Source organism: Diceros bicornis, chromosome 23 (genome assembly GCF_020826845.1).
Source record: "Diceros bicornis minor isolate mBicDic1 chromosome 23, mDicBic1.mat.cur, whole genome shotgun sequence".
Taxonomy (NCBI): domain Eukaryota; kingdom Metazoa; phylum Chordata; class Mammalia; order Perissodactyla; family Rhinocerotidae; genus Diceros; species Diceros bicornis.
In genome coordinates this window covers 27846930-27867663 of record NC_080762.1, presented here as the reverse complement: position 1 = coordinate 27867663, position 20734 = coordinate 27846930, and the positions used below count along the sequence as shown (strand labels likewise).

Here is a 20734-nt window from a genome sequence, read left to right as displayed (position 1 = left end):
AAAGTTTTAAAGAGAATGGTAGATAATGAATTGAAGGAATAAAAATAGTGATTACAATGGAAGAGAAGTTACTGTATACAAAGCAACTGTTTTAATTTTCTGGTGGTCAATGTTTTAAACATTTTACATCCTAATGTGACCATTGTTACTAAATAGGTGTGTCAAGGAGAAAAAAACTTTTTCTCTACCCTGTTATATTTTTCCTTGGGGACCTGCAAATTAAACTGACAAAAGACAGATTAGCAAGAGAAAAGACAAATTTTTATTCACCCACATATGTGGGAGTTCACAGAAAATTGTGAGTCAAGGAGGTGGTTAGAATTTAGAGTCTATATACCATCTTAATAGAGGATGGGGAGGAACAGAGCAGCACTTCTGGGAAAACAGATGACTTCTCAGAAAGAAGGGAGAAAGGGCATTATACAAATGCTTTTTTTCAAAGATAATGTTCCCTTAGGAGAGCAGATGAGAGATATGATAGTTCGTGACAATGCCTGCCTGGATGTGGTGCAACTTTTAAATTTTGTCCCCAAGAAGAGAAGATTAGAGCTGCCCCTGGGGAGGGGATTGTCAGAAGACAATTGAATTCTTTTGGGAGGCTCTGCTTTTAGGCAGATATGAGAGTTCAGGAACTCAAATGACTTCAGCTCAAAATAATTCTTATGACAAAGTGGCCTATTTTGGGATGGCATCTCCTGATCCTTTCAGGTGTTTTAGTGTGCTTTAGTTATGTTTTAGGAAATTGGTTGGGGATTTGGGGTCAATGTGTAATGTATTAGAATTTTTCCCTTTTAAAATAATGTGAAGTAGAAGCCAATTAGCATCTTCACATAGAAAATATAATTTTCAGATGCAGCTTATTGATATTTAACGAGATGCTGGTATTAACTCATTTCAAGCAAATGTTGATCTTGTGTGGTAGGTATTTTTATTCTCCTTCTCTCTTTCTGTGAAGTATGTAAAGGTTAAGTAACGTGCCCAAGATTTTAATGGAAGTAAGTAGTAGAGCTGGGACCTGAACCCAGATATCCCCGAATCCAAAATCTGGCTTCTAAACCATTATACAGGGTATAGGGGCCTCTCCCAAGGGAAGGTCCACATCCATCTAGTGCACTATATATCCCAATGTGTGACAGGGCTCAGCCTATAGCAGATGACCAATTATGTGTCCTAAATGAATCAATTAATGGATTGAAGGAAAGCAGAATGTATCACTCCAAAATATGCCTCTTTGACATAAAAATTATTTTGAGCTGAAGGCACTTAAGAAGCAGAAAATGCAGGAAAAGTGCTCTCTACCCTCTCCCTCTTCTGCCTAAAGATAGGATATAAATTCTCCTTTTCCGGAGACAGACTCTTATCAGATGGCCCCAGAGGAATCCGTAAACAAAGCTTACTCCCTTATTTTCCTCCCATATATTTACCTTTCCACAGTTTGCTGCCTTGGATGCCTAAAACCACTTTCCTCTGTCCTGTCATTTCTCTACAAATGTATCATTCTTTTTGAAGATGCTGTATAAGCCAGAGTTCTAAGCCACTTCCTTGAGTTACTCTTTCCCTGAGTTTCTCCCAGGTATACACAAGATATGTATGCTAATAGATTTCTGTTTGTTCTTCTCTTGTTAATCTGATTTTTGTTAGAAAGTCCCCACTCCAAATTTTAAAAGGGTAGATTTTTTTCCTCCCTTACAGATGAATGGATGGATGGATAAAAACATACTAATTAAATTTTGCCAAAATAACTGGACTGTAATCCTCAAAAGTGTCAAGATCCTGAAAATCAAAGGCTAAGGAACTCTTCTAGATTGAAGAAAACCAAAGAGGTATGACAAGTAAATGCAATGGGTGATCCTAGATTGGATCCTTTTGCTCTCAAGACTGCTACTGGGGCAATGGGCAAAACTTGAATGGGGACTGTGGATTAGATGGTAGTGACTGATGGGCCTGATAACCCACCTGAATAGTACAAAGTTTACTTCAAAGTGGAAACTTTGAGCTACAACAGATGCAGAAAGAACTCTTATCTGGACTTCACTTATCTGTGAGAGTCAGCTGCCACATCCTCTCCAGGGAGGTCTCCAATCAGGGAAGCCTCACGTTGGGCACCAGGACATTCCGAAAGATTGCGTAAACAAGCCTCAGCCCAACCGTCCATTCTCCGAAGCCCTAAACACCATCAACCTCGTCGCTTATTAAGTTGATATATAAACCTCTATCTCTACCTGTTCAGGTTGCCTCTTCATCCGAAAGCCCCCACATGCATAAACAAACTTGTCTCCTGTTAATCTATCTTTGTTAGTTAATCTGCAGTCTCCCGCCATTTGAATCTAAAATGGTAGAGGAAAATTTTCCTCCCAACATAACCTATCAGTGTTAAATTCCTGATTTTGATGGTTGTATTATGGTTATATAGGAGAGTGTCCTTGTTTGTCAAGAAGAAATTCGGCTTCTATGAACGCTTTTGCCATGATATCTATAAGAGTTTTTTTTAAGTTATGAGATGAAAAAGTTTGCTGTCCTTCACAAGGGGAAATGTGAAAGGTGCCCTCCCTGCTCCTGGAGAAAAAGAACATTCTTATCACCAGATAAAGGACATTCTTATCACCAGAAACGTGGAGTCAAGGACAAGAAGAGTTTGTATGAACAAACCTTGTTGAAATAACCTTTATCTTTCTTTAGTCTCCACGTGTGTTTTAGTTACTTGCTCATAATTATTGCTCTCTGTTAAACCTAGTATATAAACACTCAGACCTAATTACTTTTTTGGGTCTTCATCTTCCTGTGAAAGCTCCCATGTACATATAAAAATGAAATTTGTTCGCTTTTCTCCTGATAATTTGTCTCATATCAACTTAATTCTCAGGCACAGCCAGAGACTCTAACAGGGTAGAGGAAAAATTTTGCCTCCCCTCCAGCCCTAATAAAGTCCATTTGTGGAGGGTGGGGCTCTGAAGATTATTGCCACCAAAGCAGAATTTTCCTTTTCTTTTTGAGAAAATTTGCTATCACACACTTACCTGGGTTATTCTCAACATCAACTGACAAAGGAAGGTGTAGAATGGACCACATTTATAATACAGTCTGTTTTCCATGACAAATGACTTAATTTGGGGAACAGTTTAGCTTCTTGGCTCTCTGATTCCCTGCTGACACCAAGATAAATGTCGTCCTCTCAGGAATTTATTTTGATTCACTTTCATATATAAATTTGATGTAAAGAAATCATGAACTCCTTCACCAGCTCCTCCACCAACTTCTCCTGGTGCTTACCTTTACTGCCTGGGAATCTTGCTGATTATCACAGATGAGTGAGGGTGGCTCTTAGCTTTGATACACTTAAAATGCCCAGTGGGGGGGCCGGCCCGGTGGCGCAAGCGGTTAAGTGTGCGCGCTCCGCTGCGGCGGCCCGGGGTTCGCTGGTTCGGATCCCGGGCGCGCACCGACGCACTGCTTGGTAAGCCATGCTGTGGCGGCGTCCCATATAAAGTGGAGGAAGATGGGCACCGATGTTAGCCCAGGGCCGTCTTCCTCAGCAAAAAAGGAGGAGGATTGGCGGATGTTAGCTCAGGGCTGATCTCCTCACAAAAAAAAAAAAAAAAAAAAAAAAAAAAATGCCCAGTGGGGCTCCTGGTTTCTTCACCTCTCAGTATCAGCCATAACTGCCTAAGTTTATATTCTATTTGTTGAGTATCACTTTAGGCTTTATTTTCACTGTGCAGAGAATTTTATCACCCTGAATCGACCCAGTTACTATGCCCATTTAATTTTCTTATTTGGATAAATCTTTCAAAATCTTAAGAGGGCAAATTTTTACAATGTTGTAAACCAATGTTACTGCAATAAACAAAAAATTTTTAAAAAAAATCTTAAGAAGGCATTTTACAGAGCAATCAAACTCGTTCTCAAGGTTTTACTCTTCACACTTACGAATTTTATTTAAAATGAGCATGGTGGGCCGGCCCGTGGCTTAGTGGTTAAGAGCGCGTGCTCCACTGCTGGCGGCCCGGGTTTGGATCCCGGGCGCGCACCAACGCACTTCTTCTCCGGCCATGCTGAGGCCGTGTCCCACATACAGCAGCTGGAAGGATGTGCAACTATGACATACAACTATCTACTGGGGCTTTGGGGGAAAAATAAACAAATAAAAAAAATTTTTTTTTTAATTTAAAAAAACATAAAAAAAATAAAATGAGCATGGTTGTTAAAAAAAAAAACTTAGTCATAGAAAAATTATTGGAAAAAATGCATTGAAATGTATTTTCTTTTCTTTTTAATTTTCTATATGCGTTTATATAATATTCATAATGGGAAAATGCAATTAATTTGTTAAATAAAATGAATACAGAACATTATTTTTAAAAAATCTTATACATATATTTGGATCAAGGTGAAAATAGGGTAGTTTGACACAATACTTTTTGCCAAATAATAGCTATAAAGAATATTCTCTGATGCATATCTTATTTCCCATTAACTTTCACTATAAAATTAACAATGTGGTCCCACTGAAAAAAATCCCCTCATTAAACTGAGCTTTAAAAAAGTTGAATAAGAAAGAACACTCTCAGCAGTGACCATGTAGCACTTTAAAAACTTGTAGATGTACTCAAAATAATGAATAATGCTGTTTCTGTTAACAAAGGACTCATCTATCTCTCCATCCATTCATTCAACAAGTCATCCAATTCCTCAGCCGCCTGAGGTCCTGGGGACGCAGCAGTGAATAAGACAAGCCCATCCTTGCCACTCTGAAGCTAGCGGGCTGATGGGAATGGCAGCTATGAAACATGCCCTCAGGGGGTATGATACTGGGGGAGTCATGGAACCCTGAGAGGAGAGAGGAGGGGCAGCTGGGAGAAGTGGACAGCCTCTTTGGACAATGTCCTCATGAATTTGCTTAGAATTTCCTAGCCTTAGGTCATATTTTTTAGATGCAAATTCCTTTTGTATTTTTTTAATTGCGGTAACATTGGTTTATAACATTGTATAAATTTTAGGTGTACATCATTATACTTCTATTTCTGCATAGATTACATCATGTTCACCACCCAAAGACTAGTTATAATCCATTACCATACACATGTGCCTAATCATCCCTTTTGCCCTCCTCCATCCCCCTTCCCCTCTTGTAACAACCAATCCAATCTCTGTCTCTATGTGTTTGTTTGTTGTTGTTTTTATCTTCTACTTCTTAGTGAGATCATATGGTATTTGACCTTCTCCCTCTGACTTATTTCGCTTAACATAATACCCTCAATGTCCATCCATGTTGTCACAAATGGTTGGATTTCATTGTTTCTTATGGCTGAGTAGTATTCCATAGTGTATATGTACCACATGTTCTTTATCCATTCAGCCCTTGTTGGGCACCTAGGTTGCTTCCAAGTCTTGGCTATTGTGAATAATGCTGCAATGACCACAGGGGTGCATGTATCTTTACGCATTTGTGTTCTTTGGATAAATACCCAGAAGTGGAATAGCTGGATCGTGTGGTAGTTCCATTCTTAATGTTTTGAGGAATCTCCATACTGTTTTCCATAGTGGCTGCCCCAGTTTGCACTCCCACCAGCAGTGTATGAGAGTTCCCTTCTCTCCACATCCTCTCCAACACTTGTTTCCTGTGTTGTTAATTATAGCCATTCTGACGGGAGTGAGGTGATATCTCATTGTAGTTTTGATTTGCATTTCCCTGATAGTTAATGATGTTGAACATCTTTTCATGTGCCTGTTGGCCATCTGTATATCTTCTTTGGAGAAATGTCTGTTCAGGTCTTTTGCCCATTTTTTAATTGGGTTGTTAGTTTTTTTGTTGTTGAGATGTACGAGTTCTTTATATATTTTGGAGATTAACTCCTTATAGATATATGGTTTGCAAATATCTTCTCCCAATTGCTAGGTTGTCTTTTCGTTTTGTTGATGGTTTCCTTTGCTGTGCAGAAGGTTTTTAGTTTGATGTAGTCCCATTTGTTTATTTTTTCTATCGTTTCCCTTGCCCAGTCAGACATGGTACTTGAAAACATGTTACTATGACTGATGTTGAAGAGTGTACGCCTATGTTTTCTTCTAGAAGTTTCATGGTTTCAGGTCTTACATTCAAGTCTTTAATCCATTTTCAGTTAATTTTTGTGTATGGTGTAAGATAATGGTCTACTTTCACTTTTTGCTTGTGGCTGTCCAGTTTTCCCAACACCATTTGTTGAAGAGACTTTCCTTTCTCCATTGTATGTTCTTGGCTCCCTCGTCAAAAGTTAGCTGTCCATAGATGTGTGGGTTTATTTCTGAGCTCTTGATTCTGTGCCATTGATCTGTGTGTCTGTTTTTGTGCCAGTACCATGCTGTTTTGGTTACTATAGCTTTATAGTATATTTTGAAATCAGGGAGTGTGATACCTTCAGCTCTGTTCTTTTTTCTCAGGATTCCTTTGGCTATTCGGGGTCTTTTCTTGTTCCATATAAATTTTAGGATTCTTTACTCTATTTCTATGAAAAATGTTATTGGAACTTTGCTGAGGATTGCATTGAATCTATAGATTGCTTTAGTAAGTATGGATATTTTAACTATGTTAATTCTTCCAATCCAAGAGCATGGAATATCTTTCCACTTCTTTGTGTCTTCTTCAGTTTCTTTCAACAATGTTTTACAGTTTTTCACGTACAGATCTTTCACCTCTTTGGATAAGTTTATTCCTAGGTATTTTCTTCTTTTTGTTGCAATTGTAAATGGGATTGTATTCTTAATTTCTCTTTCTGCTACTTCATTGTTAGTGTATAGAAATGCAACCGATTTTTGTATGTTGATTTTGTATCCTGCAACTTTATTGTATTCATTTATTATTTCTAAAAGTTTTTTGGGGCATTCTTTAGGGTTTTCTATATATAAAATCATGTCATCTGCAAATAATAACAGTTTCACTTCTTCCTTTCCAATTTGGATCCCTTTTATTTCTTTTTCTTGCCTGATTGCTCTGGCTAGGACTTCCAATACTATGTTAAATAGGAGTGGTGAGAGTGGCCATCCTTGTCTGGACTTAGGTCATATTTTTTTAGATGCACATTCCCAGGTAAGTCTTGTTGGCCCTCCTGTGGCTGGGTGGAGCAGGTCCCTTCCATCACAACACTTACTATTGGATATTGACCTCATCTGCCCCCCACCCCTACCCCAAAAGCTGAAACCTTATGTCTAATTCACTTAGTCCTCTCAGTGTCTGGCTCAGGACCTAGCTCATATAATATGTTTAATAAATTTTGGGTGAATTGTTTGCTGATGAATAACAGGACTGCATGTCCTTGCCTTCTATGAGGGTACATAGACCTCACTCTACAAATCTAAATAATGATGAATTAGTGAGAATTGTTACTCATTACTGGTGGAGAGTGGAAGTGGGGGAGTTGAAAAGTATCATTTGTTAATTGCAAATGTATAAAATATTTCACATTTACATAATCTTGTGAGTGCTTCCCCTAATCTTATCCAGATGCGGCTATAATGATGGCCTGAGATGGCCCAAACACAGCGACAGCCTCACCAGGCTAGGGGCCGCCATGCATCCACATGTGCACATATGGCAGGGCAACAGGTATTTTCAATTGGGGGTTCACCAACTTATCTGCTCCCTTAATCTGCCAATGAGGATCCCAACATCTCTGGTCGAGTTATTCTTCTCCCTAGCTGCACTCCATCCTCTGAGGACAGGCCAACCCTGCCACATTTCTTCCTGGACATTGTGTGATGGAGAAGTCAAAGAAGGAGGGAAAGAGTTTGTAGGGGAGGGAAAATCCATCCTTCTTCTACCAGCTAGGGCTTTGTGAATTAGACCGACAAAAGACAGATTAACAAGAGAAAAAATAGTCAGATGTTTATTAACATGTGCATTGTGCATACACTTGGAGAGCATTCAGTGACGAATAACTCAAAGGGGTGGTTAGAACTCGGGCTTATATAGCATCTTAACAAAAGAACAATAAATTTTTAGAGAAGTGACAAGACAAAGGAAAAGGACTTTGAGTTTTTAGGGGTGGCAAATCGTGGGAAGGTGACTACATGGGGAAACTAATGATAGATGAAGACTAGTATTAGCAAGCTTTGTTATGTAGATTCTTTTGGTCAGCCCATCACTGGGCTGATAATGGTCTAGAGTTGTTTATGGTGATTAACTTCTGTCCTTCCTGGTAGAGAGGGGATGAGGGACAACTTTATAAACTTATGTCCTGCTTTTAGGCAAATAAGGGAAGGACAAAGCGCTTCCCTTGTATCTGCTTCTTCTCAACTGCCTTCAGCTCAAAATAAACCTTGTGTCTAAGTGGCATATTTTGGGGTGGCGTATTCTGCTATCCTCAAGTTCAAAGAGATTTAGTCAGTTTACATCCTGAAGAGACCCCAAAGCTGGGAGCCAACACACTGAGGCTGAAGACAAAGAGTGTTTTGAGGGGATGTGGTGGCCAGTGAGAGGCTTCTGAAAGAGAAGATTATAATAGGATTTGTTGAGGAAAGAAAGGGATACATGAGAAGGCCTGCTAGGGATTATGATTTCTCTGATGTCCTTAAAGAGACCAGAATAAAGAAAATAATTTCTTGTTTCTCTATCCGTCTGTCCTAGTCCATTTGGGCTGCTATGGCAAAATACCACAGACTGGGTAACTTATAAACAACAGAAAGTTATTGCTCACAGCTCTGGAGGCTGGAAGTCTGAGATCAGGTGCCAGGACGTTTGGGTTAGGGCCCTCTTGTGGGTTGTAGACTTCCCATTGCATCTTCACATGGCAGAAGGGGGTAAGGAGCTCTGTGGGGTCTCTTTTAAAAGAGCACTAATCACATTCATGAGGGCTCCATCCTCATGACCTAAGCACCTCTCAAAGACCCCACCTCCTAATGCCATCACCTTTGGGGGTTAGGATTTCAACATATGAATTTGGCACGGGGGAGACACACACACTCAGACCATAGCACCATCTATCTCTCTATTTTGCCTTTTAGGACCATACTTATTTAAATGTGACACCTTTCCAGGAGTGAATGATGAGGTCACAGCATACCTAGACATCTCTACTTGGTTCTGACAGAACTGATAGGCATCTCACACTGAACTCCTGATCCTCTTCCCATAATCTGGTCTATTTACAGCCCACTCCTTCTCAGCTCATGGCAACTCCATCCTTCCAGCTACTCAGGCCAAACCCTTGGTGTCCTCCACAACTCCTCTCCTCTCATTCCATCATCCAATTCATCAGGAAATCCTCTAGGCTCTACCCTCCAAATGCATCCAGAATCTGACCGCTTAACACCACCAGGGTTCCTCCCAATTTGAGCCTCTGTCTTCTTAACCGCCCCACCTGGTCTTCCTGCTTCTCCCCTCGCTTTCTTACAATCTATTCTCAACAGAGCAGCCAGAATGATCTTATTCACCTTGTAATAAGGTGTAAATTATTCAGCTCACTTATCTCCTATGCTCAAAAAATGGTTTTCCTTTCCCTTAAAATAAAGGACAGTCCTTTTAATGGCCTAGATGGGTGTGTTCTGCTCCACCCACCCCACCTCATTATCACTCTCTCTTTGGATAACTCCCCTGCAGCCACAATGGCCTCCTCGCTCTTCTGCACACTCACTGAGCACACTCCATCTTAGGAACTTAGGGACCCTGACTGCTCCCTCTGCTGAAACACTCGCCCCCAATAGCCACAAAGCTAGCTTACTCCCCTCCTTCAAGTCTTTGCTCAGATATCACCTTCTTAAGACTTCTTCCTTGAAAAAATTGCAGCTCTCCCCTGAGACCCACATTCCTGGTGCTGCTTCATTGTTTTTAGCATTTATCAACTCATCGATGATGTTAACTGTTTATCTTGACAGATTGTAAACTCCACGAGTCCATGAAGACACCTGTGTTTGTTTTGATCCCTACTGTATCCCTATCACCTGGAAGAGTGACTAGCACAGAGCAGCTGTTCAGTAAGTATTTGCTGAATGAATGAATGGAATCAGTTTACACAAATAAGGAATCAAAGATGGCTTCTAGACTAGGGGACCTACCAGTGCCAGGTGTAGTCTTGTGCGCTGGGGTGTAGGGAGCTAGTCTTGCCCCTATTGACAGATACGGACTGGGGTTCAGAGTCACGCTCCAGAGCCCCCAGCTGTCTGGAACAGACTTTTAGCTTCATTATTAATCTGCTTTGCTGTAGGACAAAGGCAAGGGCATTAATGTTGACACAATTCAAAAACAACTCCTACAGTGTCTGTGCTTCATTTTGCTCAATGGCTAGAAATTCAGTAGGCCCAAGCTCCAGGCCAGATGAGGGCAGCCAGATGGTTCCAACTAAAATCTTAAATATATGTGATAAACTCATATATGGATACACTATAAATTCCTCTCAGAAGGTGCACATGGCAGACCAACTGGTCTCAAACACAACATCTGGCAACCCTAAGCAAGGTGGAAAGGGAAGCCAGAGGGAAGCTCATTGCTTCATCTTTTTCAAGGAGAAATGTTTACCTCTCACCCTCAAGATAAGAACAACCAAGGCTTTCCCCCTTCACCAAGTACCAAACAGGAACAAATGCACGTACTGCTGCAGTTACAGAGTCTCACCAGTGAGCTGAAACCCAGCACTGCAAACTAGCTGGTGAGAACGTGAAAAAGATGTTATCAATAAGCCCTGGGGCTGGGGCAGGGAAGGTGGTGTACATACATGAATAAGAAAATTGCTATTTTTCAAGATAGTCAAGTGTTATGGGTTGAATTGTGTGCCCCCAAAATTCAAGTCCAAACCCCTACTTACCTCAGAATGTGACCTTATTTGGAGATAGGTCTTTATGGAGGTAATCAAGTTAAAATGAGGTCATTAGGGTGGGCCCTAATCCGATACGACTGATGAAAGGGGAAATTTGGACACAGATATGCACAGAGGGAAAATGATGTGAAGAGATATAAGGAGAAGATGGCCGTCTACAAGCCAAGGAAAGAGACCTTTGAACAGATCCTTCTCTTGTAGTTCTCAGAGGGAACCAACCCTGCTGACATCTTGATCTCAGACTTCCAGCCTCCAGAACTGTGAGACGATAAATTTCTGGGGTGTTTTGTTTTATTTTTTGTGAGGAAGATCAGCCCTGAGCTAACATCCAATGCCAATCCTCCTCTTTTTCTTGAGGAAGATCGGCCCTGGGCTAACATCTGTGCCCATCTTCCTCTACTTCATACGGGACGCCACCACAGCATGGCCTGACAAGCGGTGCATCAATGTGCGCCTGGGATCCGGGCCTGCGAACCCTGGGCCACTGAAGCAGAGCGCACACACTTAACCGCTGCGCCACCAGGCTGGCCCTGAAATTTCTGTTGTTGAAGTCACCCAGTTGTGGTTTGTTCCAGCAGCCCTAGCAAACTAATACAAGAAGAAAAGTATATTTCATTGGGTGGTCAATATGCTAATCCTGACTCTTCTTACTTCACTGACATTTTAGAACTTGTTGTGACATGATCATTCCAGTTATGTAACACTGGGCAGTGGGCACCACGGAATCACCAATATCTATTTTAGAGTTTGTATGTTACAAAAGCCTATCACTTCACCAGGAGCGACGGTTTCTTTGGCTGCCTTCACCTGCCCTCCATATTTCCCTTCCATCCAGGGCCTTCACTCAAAACTTGAAAAGCTTACCTTTCTTTTCCCAGTGCAAGGTCTCCAACCCCACCACCCGTCCTCCACAAGGCAAACATTCTATCTCCCTCAAAGAATATGCTTGGCTGGGGATTCCTTTTGGCAAAACAAGATTACTGTTTTTCTCACTTCTCTCTGAACCATCAATTCATGCCTTTCGGGGTGGGCCTTCCACAGCCCGTTCCACAGCAGATTTATTGCCCACTCCATCTTCCTTCTGCACGATTTAATCTGCTGTATTTTAATTGGGTAATAAAACTCTGTGTGCCACCCAGCAAAATTCCAGAGCAAGCAATCACCGGGGACATTCTCTCAGCAGCCAATTTCTAATTATTTATTCAGGCCCAAAGCCTAATTCCATCTCTGAGTGCAGTGGTTCTGAGCTGCTGCACTCCCTGTTTGGGGAGCAGGGAGGGTCTGGGTGGGCAATGCCAGGGTTTCCCTGTGAGCACGTCCCTGGACAGCAGACTGTCTGTGAGTCAGGATGGCTTTAGTACCTGGGAGAAGCCTCTCTGTTGTCACAGCAAACAGGAGGAGTGCTCTGGGCTTTGCTTTGTTAGCCCCCACCCTGCATTGCTCAGGAACGAGACTGCTACATTGATGAGGAAGTGTCCTTGACACTTAAGGAACAACAGGGACTAGTCAATTCATAGTGTCATGGTGTCAGGACAACTGGATAGCCATCTGGAAGCAAATTGACATAGAATAAATTCTATATAAACAAAAACATTGAAGGGTAGCAGAATATGCCATCCCAAAATACGACTGTAGGAGTTCAGGACATGCCACCCCCAAATATGTCACCTTGGGATATTGATTATTTTGAGCTGTAGGCACTTGAAAAACAGTCAATGCAGGTAGAGGCTTTCTCTGAACTCCCCTTATCTGCCTAAAGCAGATCCTCCAAAAGAAACTCAACTGTCATCAATACCCTCCCTGGGAGTTTCATCAACCAGGGAAGACTGACTCTTCACAGGAGAGGAGACGAGAAGTCATCACCACACCCAGACAAACTGTCACAAACTATCATACTCCTCACGTATTTTTCTAAGGGCCTGCTCATCTTTCCTAAAAATCACTTATTTTCCCCTAAGAGGCCTCTATCCTCCCTCCCCTTGTCCTAGTAAGCTGGTGTTTAATTCTGAATTCTAATCCACTTCAGGAAGTCCCTCATTTATCCATGGGTGTTTCCCACGTATATATGACATATACCTTTCAATAAACTTCTATTTGATGTTCTCTTGTTAATCTATCCTTTATTACAGGAGTGTCAGCCAAGAATTCAGAAGGGTAGAGGGCAAGTTATTTTTCCTCCTTTACAACATCAATATAAATGTGAATTTATAAAAATGATAGAGTAGAACACGGAAGAATTTTTTATAACCTCAAAATGCAAGTGAGAATTAGTGAGGTCATCTTGTTACGCCAAATGGCCCCAGCCACTCCTCTGTGTGACTACTCACTGCTCTGCACGTACTCTAAAAGAATTCACTTGCTCTCCTGATTTATGGCCTCTGCTTACGTATGTACTCCCCGATAGCTTGATAAATTAAAACTTTATTCTATGAGTTTCTTTCCAGGAATAGGCTGACCACAGGTGGGAAACACATCTGCAAGGTATCCATCACAGCTGACAAAAGAATGGAACAATAAAAGACCCTGGAGTCCATCACGCCTAAAGGAAACCCCCTCCTTACTGCCCATTTTCCCTATATAATTACCTCAAAATTCTGTAATTTTTGGAAGATGGTTTTTTGAGACATTAGTCTGCCATCTTCCCAGTTATGCTGGCTAATCAAATTAGAACTTCCTTTCTCGATCCCTAACTCATGATTAATTGGCTCAGATCACGGTGAGCAGAGCGAGCCCATTGCGTGGTATCAAAAATAGATTATGTCTTACAAACTATGGCACAAAATCCAAAAATCTTCAAAGAAAACACTGATACATTTGACTACATAAAAATTAAAATTTGTTAAAAACATGCATTCTTCTCCCAAAAAATCATAAACAAAGTCAGGTTATAAATGACAGATTGGCGAAAATATTCAAAACTTATATCACCCTAATGTATAAAGATGCCCCCTACAAATCAGCAAGAAATAGCAACAAAACCCAACAGAAAAGTTGCAAATGGCTAAGCAGAGAGTTCATTGAAGGAAAAAAAATGAGTAGCTCTTAAATTTTTTTAAATGCTCATTACAAAAGAAACGAAAATTAAAATCACAATGAAATATCATTTTTCACTTATCAAACTAGCAAAAGCCCAATCTCATACACTGTTGGTGGGAATAGAAAGTGGTTCAATTTCTATGATGAGTAATTTGGCAGTATCTATCCAAATTACAAAAATATATAGCCTTTAACCCTAAGAATGCATCTTCCAGATAGGCCCACAGGTGGGAAATAACACATTGTACAAGAGTTATTTATGAGGCATTGTCTGTAATCACCAAAAATTGGAAGCTACCTAAATGTTTACCAAAAGGGAGCTGATTTAATTAAATATGGTAAATCCATACAATGGAATACTCTTTAGCTGTAAAAAAGAATGAATGAGTTTCTTAGTGAATCACTATGGAAAATTCATGCAGAAAGAAACAAACAAATATACGATACTCATGTGTAAAGCAGGCTGTCATGTATGTAAAAAAAGTTGAAGGGGAATGAAATAAGTCTATATGACTTAGGCATAAAAAATATCCAGAAGGATAAACAAGAAAGAAATAGTGGTTATTTGTTGAGGAGGACGGGAACTGAATGAAGAGGGATAAGATTTGTTTTACAGCTTTTCGTATCTTTTGATGTTTGAAACATGTGAATGTATTACCTATTCAAAAAACTAAATTAAAAATAAAATCTGCTGAAGGGGAGGGGGAGGAGGAGAGAGAACGTGGATTATACACACAGTGTGGTTTCCTAGCAACCAAACTGGCACTAAATCCTCCATCCCCTCCCTCCAGAGCCTATCACAGTGATGACAGCACCGGGAGGTGGGGGCAGGAGAGGGAGGGGGAAGGGGCAGAATTGCTTGACCTCACATCCAGGCAGTTCTGCTCTGACACTGTTGTCAAATGAAACTATACATGCACTGTTGGGTTTGCATGTGTGAAAATGTGCCTCTGCTAAATGTAAACATTTTGCAGCTCTATTTCGTCATTTCTTCATATTTAAAAATATGATACTAGTAGCCAAAAAAGACAGGAAATTGCCTGGCCTCTTTTCACCCCTGAGAAAACCTGCCCATTGAGCTTTAATCTCATCTCTTTTCTTTTCTTCTTAAAACTTGCCCCCGAGTGTTTACTGTAACCAAATTTCACTCGAACACAAATACGAGATGAGGGCACTCACGGATGACTCGCCCCGGGCACTGCACTCTTCTCAGGAGGCCCCAGTCCCTCTGGTTCCATCTTAGGGAAGTAAATAGGGGCCAGAGGCTGCCATGCCAAAGTACGCGGGCTCCTCCTTAGTGATTCAATCCTCAACAAATATTTAGTGAGGGACTGCAGAGTAGGTGTCTCAATGTAAGGGGAATCTTACCCACGGGGTTTTTCTGAAGCAAAGCCTCCATCTCAGTTCCAATTTTGGTCATTATTGAAAGGCAAAGGATGGGAATTTGTTGGCAAGGAAAAGGAACTGGGGTGGCTTAGAAAACAAAACATAGCATGAAGACAGCATCTCAAAGTCAGAATTCCCCCGGGGTATTCACTTCCACTGGCAATATATACTGTTTATTTAGAGTGTCACGCAGCACAAGGATTATCCAGGAACCGACAGGAAAGATTTAGTGTTCCGAAGACGAGGTTCTCAAGGGCAAACATTAGATTCTATGAAGAAGAATTGTTGGAGAAAGCCTCTATCTGCTTTCTTTGGGTGGAGTCACTGGTCATATATCTTTGGAAGCCTGGGATAAGCCTTCTACTTTAAAGGCACTTTTGAAGCATGATTTGAGTAGAAGGAGCCATATCTAGGTACTGATTGGTTTGGGGAAGGGGAGCCAGGCCAAAGAAGAGTCCTAAGAGAAGGGAGCAGGAGCCAGACACTAAACCACTCCACCAAGGCTCTGAATTCTTGGTAGAAGAGGTCTTCTATACAAATATGGACCAAGGCCCTTAGCTCACTTGCCCCAACAATGCAGGCATCATCCTCCCCACTCACCCCACTGTCCTACCTCAGCATTCCCTCCGGTTTCTAGCACTGCTACATTGCTGACAACAGAGCTTCCAGAGGCCATCACAACAAAATGACAATCATTTTGCCCCTAAGATATACGGCCTTGACTGTGGGGAGGCAAAGACAATACAATGAGAGGTATAGGATGCAAGAAGTCGCCCAGTGGGGTTCATTCCTGTCTGGGCAGCCCAAGTCCTGAGGCCTTCATGAAAGCAGATGACTGTGAAGATGGGAGGCACCCACCACGTGGCCCAGACTGTCCTCACGCAGCTCTGAGGTGAAAGATGAGCTTTTAAAGGAGCTAAGCTTGCCTAACGGGGAAGAGAATTATAAGTGTCACACCGTGGGATGAAAATGCTGAACGGAAATTCAAAACGGACTTTTAAATGCCGTACTGAAAAGAAGTCAGGAAGTATAGGTCAGGGCCAGGAACAAGTAAGACCTTGGAAACTTTCTGGAACCTTTACAATTTCCTCATGGTTACTCCTTCTATTATCTTTCTGGTATCCTTCCAGTAGTGCAACTTTTAAAACCCTGAAAGCAAAAAGCGTCTGTGTGTTTGCTCTGAGAGCAAACCAGTTAATGCAGGGTGGAGCAGCCTGAAAGGAAGGAAAACACAAAGAACAGGGCGAATAGGGCAGTCATGAGGGCAGGTGGCTGTCATGAGAAGGGGAAGGAGCAGCAGCTGAGACTGTTAGGTGTGCCAGAAACTTGGTAATAAAGCAGTAGTTTCTTTTTGTTTGTTTTTGCTGAGGATGATTTCACCCTGAGCTAACATCTGTGCCAATCTTCCTCTACTTTGCATGTGGGTCACCCCCACAGCATGGCCACTGACAAGTAGTGTAGATTGGCACCCGGGAACCAAACCTGGGCTGCCAAAGTGGAGCATAACCACTAGCCCACAGGGCCAGCCCCAAGCAGTGGTTTCTTTACAGTTTTTAATATTATGTCGTTATGCATTTTTTGTTCATTTGTTCATAATCTACCTTGTTCCGTAAAATATTTAAGTAGCTTATAGGATACAAGGAATATATGCAATAAAATACAAAGTTAGGAGCAGGAAAATGTAAATTTTTAAAAGAGGTCCTGACTAGGAGAAAATTAAAATACACGTCCACATAAGGTCCCACTCGGTTACTTGAGTGCAGATTCAGATCTCCTCTGAGTTTCCCGGCACATGAAGAGGAAAGGGAAATCAGGTGGGTTGTCCAAGAGAAGACAAACAAACAATTGCTGAGGTAAAGTTCTTGTGGTTCATATCTCTAAAAGATACGTAATTCTCTATGGTACTTCACAGAGGTGACAGAGTGATATGGTAAACAACAGCTCTGCATTATCAACAAAGCTGTCTCTTACGGATGCTAAGAGGATGACTCCAAAGCAAAACTCACAGGTAGCATTTCTATGGGAACCTTCCCCTCCTCACCGAATCAGAAAGCAGCAGGAACAGATTTGGAACTCAGGTCATGTGGTGTCAACTCCTGCTTGCTTTCCCTCTCCTTCCACTTACCTATTTCCTACTCTTCTTTCAGTCTCAATTTCAACTTCACTTCCTGAAAAAGACCTTCTCTGACCCTGGGCTGGGCTAGACTCCTGAGCTTTCCTTGTCTTGCACACATCACATTCTTTGTTTTCACTTGTTTGGTGTCCATCTTACCAACAGATTGAAAGCTTATGGGAGCAGGGACCACCTGATCATCTCAATAGATGCTGAAAAAGCATTTGAGAAAATTCAACGTGTATTCATAATAAAATCTCTCAGCAAATTAGGACTAGAAGTGAACTTCCTCAACCTGACAAAGGGCATCTGAGAAAACCTACGGCTAACATTGTACTTAACAGTAAAAGACTAAATGCTTTCCCCCAAAGATCAGGAACAAGTGAAGAATGTCCACTTTCATCACTTATATTCAACATTGTTCTAGAGGTCCTAACCAGTGGAATAATGCAAGAAAAGAGAAAGAAATGGTATCCAGATTGGAAAGGAAAAAAACCACACTACTTTTATTCACAGATGACATGATCATCTATGCAGAAAACCCTAAGAGATTGATTTTCCTATCCTTATTAGTAAATATACCAAAGATGGAAGATATAAGATTAATACATAAGGGGGGCCGCCCTGTGGCATAGCGGTTAAGTGCACATGCTCCGCTGCTGGTGGCCCAGGTTGGGATCCCAGGTGTGCACCAATGCACCACTTGTCAGGCCATGCTGTGGAAGCATCCCATATAAAGTGGAGGAAGTTGGGCACAGATGTTAGCCCAGGGCCAGTCTTCCTCAGCAAAAAGAGGAAGATTGGTGTGGATGTTAGCTCAGGGCTGATCTTCCTCACAAAAAAAAAAAGATTAATATATAAAAATTAACTGTATTTCTATATGATAGTAATGAACAATTGAAAAATAAAGTTAAAAAGTAATAAAGTAAAATAGTATCAAAAATGTGAAATACTTAGGGATACACTTAACAAAAATATGCAAGACATATAAATTGAAAACTTCAAAACATTTCTGTAAGAAATTAAGGGTAACCTAAATAAATGGAGAGACATTCCGTTTTCATGGATTGGAAAATTCTGCATTATTAAGATGTCAGTTCTCCCCAAATCAACCCATAGATTCAAAACAATGGCACATAAAATTCTAGAAGACTATTTTGTAGAAATTGACAAGCTAATTTTAAAATTTGTATGGAAATGCAAGGAACATAGACTAGCCAAATAATTTTGAAGGAGAAGAATAGAGTTGGATAACATATACCATCTGATTTCAAGACTTACTGTAAAGTTACAGTAATGTGAAAATTAATAGACAGAAATCTCATTAAATTGGAGTTGGGAGGCCAAAAGCGGGAGTTCTCTTAAGCTAAGTCAATAGCAGAGCCCAACAGGAAGAAGAAAATCTTCCTCTCCTTGATCAGCAAAGCTCAGCCCATGAAAAGCCACTCTGCACTGAACTCTCAATTCCTCCAATGAGCTTTTTGTTTACAATAGCCTCCCAAATTCCTCTTTCCCTCTATAAGAGTTTCTCCTCTTTGCTGTGAGAGACTTGCACATGGCTCGACATGGTTGCAGACCCCCAAATTGCAATTCTTTGCTAATCCTGAATAAACCCATTTTTGCTGGGGAAATGACTAGCCGTCTATTTATCTGAGGTCAATAGTAATCAAGATAGTGTGATATTACACAAGGATAGACATATAGATCAAGAGTCAGCAAACTTTTTCTGTAAAGGTCCAGATAGCATGCATTTTTGGGTTTGTAATCTGTTTCAACTCTGCATCTGTAGCATGAGAACAGTCAGACAATACTTAAAGGAATGAATGGGCTTCACCGAGTTCCAATAAAACTTTATTTCCAAACAGGTAGTGGGCCAGATTTGGCCCTCAGGTCATAGTTTGTCAACTCCTGATGTAGAACAATGGGACAGAGGAGGCGTCCAGAAATAGACCCACAGATATGTAGTCTATTGATGTTCAACAAAGATGCCAATGTATTTAAATGGAGAAAGGATAATCTTGTACTTAGACAAAATTAGGTGTTAGAACAATTGGACAATCATATGAGAAAAAAGGAACCTAGACATTTACTTCACACCATATACAAAAAAATAACTCAAAATGAATCATAGACCCAAATGTAAGAGCTACAACTATAAAACATCTAGAAGAAAATATAGGATAAAATCTTTGTCTCTCGAATTAGGCAAAGATTTATTAGATATGACACAAAAGCACTAGCCATAAAAGAAAAAGAAATGGACTTTATCGAAATCAATCTCTATGCCCAACTTGAAAAGACTACAATGCTGAGTATGAGATAAGCTGTGACTGACAGACTCAAACTTGCTCCTGGTGGTCAAGGTGGCCTTAGAGGCCAAATGATTTTTCTGGATTTCAGTTTCTGAATTTGCAAAAGGAAAGCCGAGGGAACACATCTGAGTGAAATCTTTATACAGGCCCTCATATAAGCAACGTGACACAGAAGAGAACTCATCTGTGCAAAGTACAGAGACATACCTGATTGGCCTCAAGAGAAATGAGTAAGGACTCACATGGCCGGGAACTGGAATTAGAAATCCCAGAAAGCACAGAACTTCTGAGATGAGGCCCTTCTCAATAGCTCTGCTTCTCTTTGCACTTCTCTGACCTCTTCCTTTTTATAGGCTGGCTCCCTATACGCCTTTGTTTCCTTGAACCAGCCCTACCACATAGCATCACTTCACCCTCAGGCCTGCTGCTAATTTGCAAGCGTTTTCAGTATTTCTTCTTTCACACTCCCTAGGGAGACATTCTGATAGGCTCAACTCATCTTATCATGCCAGGTCATAGGTTACTGGTCAGCCTATGAATTTGCTTCCTACCCTGGTCCAATCAGTTGTGGCTAGGGTGGGGAAAAAAAAGATCATGTGATATAAAGGAGCTTACTATCCATGCAGGATCCATCAGACATTTCAATTCCAGGAGTACAGATAAATGAAAGGTCTATCTGTCCAGAACTGCCATTGTTCCTCCTAGTCAGGTAATGATGCTAATTTCATACAGGAGTATTTTAGCGGGGAATGGAAGATCCTGTGTCATCAGCAGAGCATGTACTGAGTTCCTAAAATTATACCAAATTCAATGTTTGCATAATATGACTTTGATGGTTAATTTTTTGTGTCAACTTGACTGGGCCATGAGGTGCCCAGATATTTGGTTAAACATTATTCTGAGTCTGTCTGTGAAAGCACTTCCAGATGAGATTAGCATTTGAATCAGTGCACTGAATAAAGCAGATGGCCCTCCCCAATGTGGGTGGGCCTCATCCAATCCCCTAAGGCCTGAATAGAACAAAAGGCAGAGTCAGAAAGAATTCACTCTCTCTGCCTGACTGTCTGAGCTAGGACATCGATCTCCTCCTGCCTTCAGACTCGGAC

The 20734-nt window shown here is 41.1% G+C and overlaps 1 long non-coding RNA gene across 1 annotated transcript in view; it reads right to left on the bottom strand.

The window, feature by feature from the left end:
- LOC131420488 (uncharacterized) overlaps nucleotides 1–20009 on the bottom strand; it is an 80620-nt gene extending 60611 nt beyond the window's left edge. The window contains exon 1 of the long non-coding RNA XR_009223547.1: nucleotides 19836–20009. This is a non-coding gene — a long non-coding RNA (uncharacterized LOC131420488). The remainder of the gene's footprint in view (nucleotides 1–19835) is intronic.
- Between the last annotated feature and the right edge of the window lie 725 nt (nucleotides 20010–20734).